The 8,319-nt window shown below is 51.0% G+C and overlaps 1 pseudogene; it reads right to left on the minus strand.

Annotated features, from left to right (window-relative positions):
• Nucleotides 1-341: 341 nt before the first annotated feature.
• Nucleotides 342-2,890, minus strand: LOC146191669 (uncharacterized; annotated as a pseudogene).
• Nucleotides 2,891-8,319: the final 5,429 nt, after the last annotated feature.

Here is an 8,319-nt window from a genome sequence, read left to right on the forward strand (position 1 = left end):
TTCTTTCTTTCTTTCTTTCTTTCTTTCTTTCTTTCTTTCTTTCTTTCTTTCTTTCTTTCTTTCTTTCTTTCTTTCTTTCTTTCTTTCTTTCTTTCTTTCTTTCTTTCGACTTTTACTTCCATCTTACTCCCCTTAGGTCATGGTTCAGGTGTCCACAGAGCACGTGTGACAGATACTGCGCCTTTCCCTTCCTGTCAACCAATTATTTATTATTTATATATGAACGTGCGGCAGGGTGCCTTTCTTCTCTATTTTCTCTTCTGTCTGCACGAGGCAGCGGAGGTGGCCCAGCTACGGAGCCAGTAGCAGGCCCGCGCATTTTCTTTTACTTCTTCCTACAGTCACAACAACAACCGTTCTTTGCAAGAAGGAGAGAGCATATCGTGTTCCGCAGGGTACATGCGGTTCATCAGTACGGATACGCAAGCAACCCCACCCGCGCTCGACGCAAGATCATCTGTTGCCTGGTGAGTTTGGGGTGCGGTTCTGGCAGTCTGTAACTTTCCGCTCGGTACATCCGGGTAATCTCCCGAAAGCTGCTGACCGGATGCGGTAGTTCTTCCGGTTCGTGCTCGGCCCAGATTGACATTTCTCGGGCATGGAAGTCGGCGATGGTGTTGCCTGCTACCTGCGAGTGAGCCGGGACCCACACGAGCTCTATGGCTTTTCCCGGAGGCTTGCACTTGGATAGAATGGCTCGGGCCGCAGAGGAAATTGATTACCCCACTGCAAAGCTATATATATATATATATATATATATATATATATATATATATATATATATATATATATATATATATATATATATATATATATATATAAGCTTCCGTAGGCTATCTTTGAGTCGGTGACCACGGTGTCCACGCTCGGCGGTGCGAATGCGAGGACCACGGCCGCTTCTTCGGAAACTGCGGGGTCTGTTGTCTTTAAAGACGCGCTGACAATCAGCCTGTCTTTTGACTTAACTACCTCCGCTGCACGGTCACTATGTTTTCAGAGCGAGGCATCCCCGTAGAGGACCCTGGGGTTGTCTTCCAGCTTCCGGGCTATGGCTTCGTCCCGCGCGGTGCGCCTCTCGTCGTCCTCTCCCGGCTGCATGTTCCGGGGAGGGGGTTTGGTCTGAATGGTCGTCTTCCAGTCTTCCGGAAGGGCCGCCTTGATGGGTACTGGCTCGATCTGCCATCCTATGTTGCATAGGACGGCTCGTCCGTGTTCCGTGTGACTGAGCCGGATTCTTTGTTTAGAGAGGTCGACTTCAATGAGCTCCTCAACCATGTTGTGGGCGCCCATGTCTAGCAGTCTTTGCATGGAGTCTATGGGCATGCCCAGTGATTGCTTCGTTCCCTTACGAAGCATGGTGTTTAGGGGGTTCCTATTCGCCTTCGTCAGCTGGAGATAGGGTGCGGAGTAGGTAACCCGTGACACGACGAACGCGCGTATCAGGCGCAGGGCATCGTCCTCTTTAAGGCCTCGGTTACTGTTAGATATCCTTCTAATCATACTAAGTATTTGTTCGGTTGTAGTCTTGATCTTTGTGACGGCGGCGTCTGCCTTCCCGTCGCTCTGAAGTAGTAGGCCGAAGATCCTAATCTGCTGTGTTGGCTTGAAGGCCGTTCCGTCTATGGTGACGATCACGTTCGGCGGTAACTCTTTCTTGGATTTTCCCTGTTGGGTCATAAGCAGCTCTCATTTTTGGGGAGCGCAGCTCAGTCCAGACGACTTTACGTACTCGTGCACGGTCGTCGCCGTCCTCTGCAAGGCTTCCTCCATCCAGACATCAGACCCGGCTGGAGCCGTCCATACCGTAATATCGTCGGCGTAAAAAGCGTGGACCACGCCTTCGATTGGCTTGAGTAGATCGGGCAGGGGCAGGAGGGCAAGATTTAAGAACAGGGACGACAAGAGGGATCCTTGTGGGGTACCCCTATCACCGAGCTCGACAGGGTCCGACTTCTGCTTCTCTATCCTGATGGTCGCCGTTCGGTTTGACAGAAAATGTGTTATGTAGCCAAATGTCTTTCGACCACACGTGGCCATATTCAGATTATCGTTGTTTGTTGTTGTGGCTGTAGGAAGAAGGAAAAGAAAATGCATGGGCCTGCTACTGGCTCTGTAGCTGAGCCACCTCCGCTGCCTGATTTATTTATAGGAAGGGAAAGGCGCGGTAACTGTCTCACTTGTTTTCTGTGGACACCGCAACCGCGCCGTAAGGGAAGGGAGGAAGGTGGCAGTGAAAGTGGAAAGAGAGAAAGAGGAGCCGTAGTGGAGGGCTTCGGAGTAATTTCGATCACCTGGGGATCTTTAACGTGCGCTGACATCGCACAGCACAAGGACGCCTCTACGTTTCGCCTCCATCGAAACTCAGCCGCCTAGCTCGGGTTCGAACCCGGGTGCTCCGGCACAGTAGTCGGGCGTCTTACCACTGCACCACCCCGGCGGGGCACCTCCGCTGCCTCGTGCAGACAAAAGAGAAAATAGAGAAGAAGAAAGAAAAGGAAGAGGGAGAGGAAGACGCGCGCAGCAACAACAGCCGTCGTCCACCACCGAAACGGTGGCGGGTGCAATGACGGCCTGCAACAGATAAAGATTCTGTGGCAGGCCAGCCCCCGCCGCAAGCGGTGGTGACCTACCTGTCTCAGCCCCATCAGGGTAGTGCTTTCAGATTCTGCAACAAGCTCGCGTGAGATACGTTTTCAAATGCTCCCGTCAGGTCGAGGGCGAGTATCCCGCGCGAAAAGCGTGCCTCGTTGCCGGCTTGACGACCAGTTCGTGAAGTTGCATCATTACGTCGTGAATGCTGAGGTGTTGCCTGAAGCTTTATATTGTTTCCAACATCGGATCCGTCTTTTTTCGGGTGCTTCTGCAGCCGAAGAAGAACCATGTGCTCCATCACCTTCTCCACGCAGGACGTGAGGTAGGTGGGCCGCATGTTGTCTATCGTGAGGGCCCTGTCGGGCTCTGAAATGAAGCAGACCTCGGAGTCGTTCCGTTCATTCGGCAACCGCGAGCTCTCCCAGGCTTCCTTGATAGGCTCTAGAAGGCCGCGAGCCGCTTTACCGCTCATGTTACCGAGTAGTATGTTATGGCATGCCTGGGGGGCGCGCTTCTCTTGTTATTTTCATCTATCGCTGTTCACAGTTCCGTCATGGTAAACGGCTGGTGCTACTCTTCGCTGTTGGGTCCTTCGTACCTCTCGGCACCGGTTACTAGCCCTCCTCTGTCTTAAGTCACTTCGCCTTGAGATCTTCCAGGAGCCTGCCGCCGTCTCTGTTGTATGTGTTTAATACTTCTGCAAGGTTGCTATCGGTCACAGCCTCGACATTTACTCGAACCCTGGACCAATTTTCGTCCGAAGATCCGTGCGAGTTAAAATAGAACTGAAGAACCCTTTCCTCATCCTCCACATGGAGTATTCTAGCACCTTAAAACACAATGCTTATTTTGCAATCGAAAGTAAGTGGTTGTGTTCGTTGCCATGATTGAAAACACAAGTACGTGCACAGAAAGGAAATCAACTAATGTTGCTGAATTGAATTAAATTTTTTTCCTTATATACATCGGCACGCCAATAAGACTTTTTTTTCTCGCAACGCGCGTCACTGTTATCGGCGACTATCTGAGTTTTAAGGTAGGAGTAATTGTATACCTAGCATTCTTCTAATATTCACTGCTACCTGGGTTGCTGCAGTTGGCAAACAGAATGATGCTCTTCCGAAAGGTCGACTAAAATGATGATGACGATGATGATGATAAAAACGTTTATTGAAAGCCACATTGGCTATGATTAAGGGAAGGCTGATCGGGTCCCTAGTTCGAGACACCGTTGGTAAAAGCCGCTACCCGTGCTCTTTCGAGAGGACTCGTTGTTCCTTGAGGACAGGGCCGCCTCCCAGCCTTCCCACGCTGGCTGATTTATTATGTCAATACTGATATTTTGTTGACCAGCCCATACCATATGGTATACGTTTGCCTTCTGGCCACAAAATTTGCACTGCGCCGAAAAGGACTTGGGCCCAATGGCGGGAAGTGCTGCTGGATTAATAAATGACATAGTTTTTAACCTTCGAAGGTGACACTTTTCTGATTTACTAAGACCCTTAGCGGGCTTCGGGAATGTCTGCCTTTCAAGGCGCAAATGCTTTAATATCTCTGAATATGTTGTTAATAGGGATGGGGAGCCTAAATCAGCAAGGGAGAACGTAGAAGGATTCCGGGGAAGAAAAGCTCGGGCTGAGGCGTGTGCGTGCTCGTTTCCTTCAACTCCCTGGTGACCGGTACCCTTATTAGCTCCTTCCGCGCAGCTAAAGTCCTACATTGACTCAGAATTTTGTAGGCTAGCGGCGTGATTCCGCCGCGCGTATAGTTTCTATAAGCTACCTGGGAATCTGTAACTATGTATTTCGATGCAGAGTGCGTTGCGGCTAAGACTATCGCCACTTCCTCCATAGCCTGCGTATCCCCGTTACGAGCTGAAAGCCCGTCCACGACCTGCATTTGGTGCGCCTGTGACATTGTTGATATCCCCGCTATAGGACCCGCAGCGTCCACGAAGAAGGCTTCTTCTTCTCTTGAATAAGATTCGTTCATTTTCTTGCTTCTTGCCACTCGTCTAGCATGATGATGCTCTGGGTGCATGTTTTTGGGGAGCGGAAGTGTAAAGAATTTACTCTTCAACTCTTGAGGTATATCTTGTCTCCTAGCCACTTGTTGTGGAAAGCAAATGTTGAAATTTTGTAAGACCCTGCGACCAGTCTTGGTTGTGGCCAGTCGCATTACCTGGCTTGTACGATGGGCGATAATCATTTCATCAGCCGTATTGTGTACCCCCCAATTGTAGCAGACTAAAAATGAAATTTTAGGGGCACTTTGGGCCACTAAATTGCGATGAGGCGAATGCCTCTATTGAGCGGTGGTCCAAGGCCCTTCACAGCGGCACCTCTTCCTCTCTTTTTTCACTACCACTCTTCTCATTTTTGTTACCGCTTGGTCAAGGCGTCCACGGAGAACTGGGACAGATACCGCATCTTTTCTTTCCTCTAAATCAACTTGAAACGCCGCTGATGCATGCTGTAGTGCGTCTGCTTCGGAATGCTGTGGTGCGGCGTTCGAAGAAGCACCAAATGAAAGGCGCCGCCCGGACGCTTGGATCAGACGCCCAGCAGGGTCAGTTTCGTATATGCGTGATTGATTGATTGATAAAAACTTTATTTTACACCGATATAGGAGGCCCCTTACTTCCCGCTCTTGGCACGCAGGTCTGAGTAACGGGGGTTAGAACCTCCGCTTCTAAGGACGGGCGAATATACATTGGTTATTCGTGGCCTTAGCCGCTAGGCGGACGGCTCTTTGCTTGTCAGCAGGGACGTCGCTTCGCAGCAGGGCCACCCAGGCTTCTCTACTCTTAATGTTGTCCCCAACGCCAGGAGAATTAGGACATTCCCAAAGTATATGGTCGAGGGTCCCCCTCACTTCGCAGGCTTTACATTTATCATTTTTTCTCTCATCTATCACATATAACCAGGCAGGGTTTGGGAAATTTCCGGCTTAAATAATAAAGAGGCTATGGCCTCTTTATTATCTAAGCTAAGATCCGGTGGCGACGTCAGACGCCTGCCAAATCTATAATTTTTGATGGTTTCTTTATAGGTTTCCAAACGTTCGTCCATATGCCAGGGGATGGAAGTATATGCGTAAATCGCCTGGTGACGTCATGACTATATGTGACGTCATCATGACGTCAGTTTCGGTTATTAGACATGACCGGATGTGACGTCCTGACGACGTCACAACAGTCATGACGTCACCAGGGTATGACATCATAGTCATCTTTGTCATTATCATCATCACTGTCACCATGACTAACTGCCACTATCATTATCGGTCAGTATCTACCACTAACTAGCAGCGGAGTCTCCATCACAACCACGTAGTCATGGCAGGGCAGAAGGAGAATTAAGATACATTTTTCACGTGCCCGGCATGGTTGTAACGATGATTGACAGCTTTAGTGGGACAAGATGGACGCCGGACACTGCATGAGACATTAAATTCCGCCTGAGAAGCAGTATGAAGAATTTTGGAGCGAGAGTTACACTGCGCTACCCAGCTGAGCATTTCGCTCTGTTTGGGAGAGGCCACTAGTGCGCATGCGTAAAATCAGAGAGGAGCGACACGTGCGCTGAGCATGACGTCCGGTGGTGGTGGTAAAAGCATTTACTGCCAAAAAATGTACAGGATGGCACAAGGAATCCGTGGAGCCGCCCTTACAAAGCAATAGGTCAGAGTTGCAGGTCTGCCCGATTCAGAGCATTGGTGATGCCCCAGTTCTGGTCTGTAGCACTGAAGCTTACCAGGAGATCTCTCAGTGTGGCTTCGCTGTGGTTAGGTATGGAGGATGTGGGAAAATAGGGTATGTGAGGAGGGCGCGAAGAAAGTCTCCCGGTCTTCCGCAGAGCTTTCAGGAGAAGAGGAACTGATCTTGGGCAGGGGGCATGGAGGAGAACAGGATAGAGAGCAGTACGTGTCTGGAGTTGGCGCCAGTGGGAGGCCTCGGTTAGGGTTAGGGAGGGAGCCGACGGTGCTTAAATACGCCGACTGTCTCCGTAATAGATAAGGATATCTGTAAAAGTAAACAGACGCTCCCGGGAGGGCGTAGGGGATCCGACTCCTGCCTAGAAAGTGAAACCTCGGGTGAGAGAGTGGACCTCCTCGTTACCCGGGAGGCCTACGCGTGCTGGAGTCCAGATGAGGGTTACAGGGTGGGTGGGGTGCCAATAGCGTAGAAGCCGAACCGCTGTGCGGGATGCCGAGCCATTGACGACATTGAATAGTACTGTATTAGAGTCGGAGAGAATTTGGTAGCAGAGGTGGAGATGAGAGCGAGCGCAAGGCTGCCTCCTCTGCTATTCCGGAGGAGTCTGAGGCGATGGCGCTTGATGCGAGTAATCGGGCCTGTTTATTAGCGACGGCGAGGACCATGCATGAACCCGACGGATACTTCGGAACTGTTGCACTGTTTCTGCTGGGCTTTGGCGCGAGCTGCCCTACGTTCCCCGTCGCACTCGGTGTGCATGAGTTTGGGGATAGTAGCGTATCTCCTGGGTAGGAGGGTGATCGGGGTTATGCATAGGTGAGAAAGTAGAGGGCGGCCTGCCGTGATACCCGACAGTCGAGTCAGCTGTGCTGTTAGGAGGGCTTCTGTCAGCTCCTCAAACCTTTTTGTGCGTTCCGAGGTTGAGGAGCCGGGCAGTAGAGGTGCTGGGAGGTAGACGGAGGGCGATCTTCGTGCAGCTTCTGTGGAGCGTGTTGATGCTATCTCGCTCCTTTTGATTTAGAGGGAAGTAGGGGAATGCTTAAGTTGTGCGGGCTCGTGATGTAGGCTTGGGTAAGGCAGAGTCTGTTCCGTTCTCGCTGACTAGCGCGCCGTTTCGTCACGCGTCGGATCAGACGAGTGGCTTGCTGGGTTTGGGCCTGAAGAGCTTGGATGGTTTCACCGTGCGCTCCGTGGGAGACGTGGGAGTGAAGGATGAGGCCCAAGATACGAATTTGGACACTAGGGTAATGGGGTGATTACTTAGAGTGAGTGGTATGTCATTCGAGCTCGCGCCCGCGTTCCGACTCCACTGCCGACGCAGCAGAGACACCCGAAGGAAGAGATGAACGTCTTGCCAAGCGGAGACGCCAAGATGCAGAGCAGTAGAGGCGCTTGAACAAAGGGAAGGACGTCTTGACAAGCGCAGATGCTAAAATGTAGAGCATCAAAAGATGGCAGCTGCGGCGCATAGCAGCCGAGACGGGGCCTTTCGAAGAGTACAGTAAACGGGAACCAACAGAAGAGGATGTGAAGGCACGTCGTGTGACTGATCACATTTTAAGCACACTTTGTGAACACTCTGTTTGGACACATGTGTAGTGTGTGCTTGAGATTCGGAATGTTTCAGCCAAGTACTCGCCAATTGCAGGGAGCCGTTTAATAATTATAATAATTGGTTCACAGGAAGAGAAGGCGCAGTAACTGTCACACTTGCTCTTTGGACACCCGACCTGCGCTGTAAGGGAAGGGAGGAGGGTGGGAATGAAAGTGAAAAGAGGAGCCGTAGTGGAGGGCTAAGGAGTAATTTAGACCACCCGGGGATCTTTAACGTACTCCGGTACAGTACGTTAAAGATCTCCAGGTGGTCTAAATTACTCCGTAGCCCTTCACCCGACCTCGGCGGCTGCGTTTCGATGGAGGCGAAACGAAGAGGCGTCCTTGTGCTGTGCGATGTCAGCGCACGTTAAAGATCCTCAGGTGGTCGAAATTACTCCGTAGCCCTCCAC

This window comes from Amblyomma maculatum, chromosome 4 (assembly GCF_055883805.1).
Source record: "Amblyomma maculatum isolate TAMU_Amacu chromosome 4, ASM5588380v1, whole genome shotgun sequence".
Taxonomy (NCBI): Eukaryota; Metazoa; Arthropoda; class Arachnida; order Ixodida; family Ixodidae; genus Amblyomma; species Amblyomma maculatum.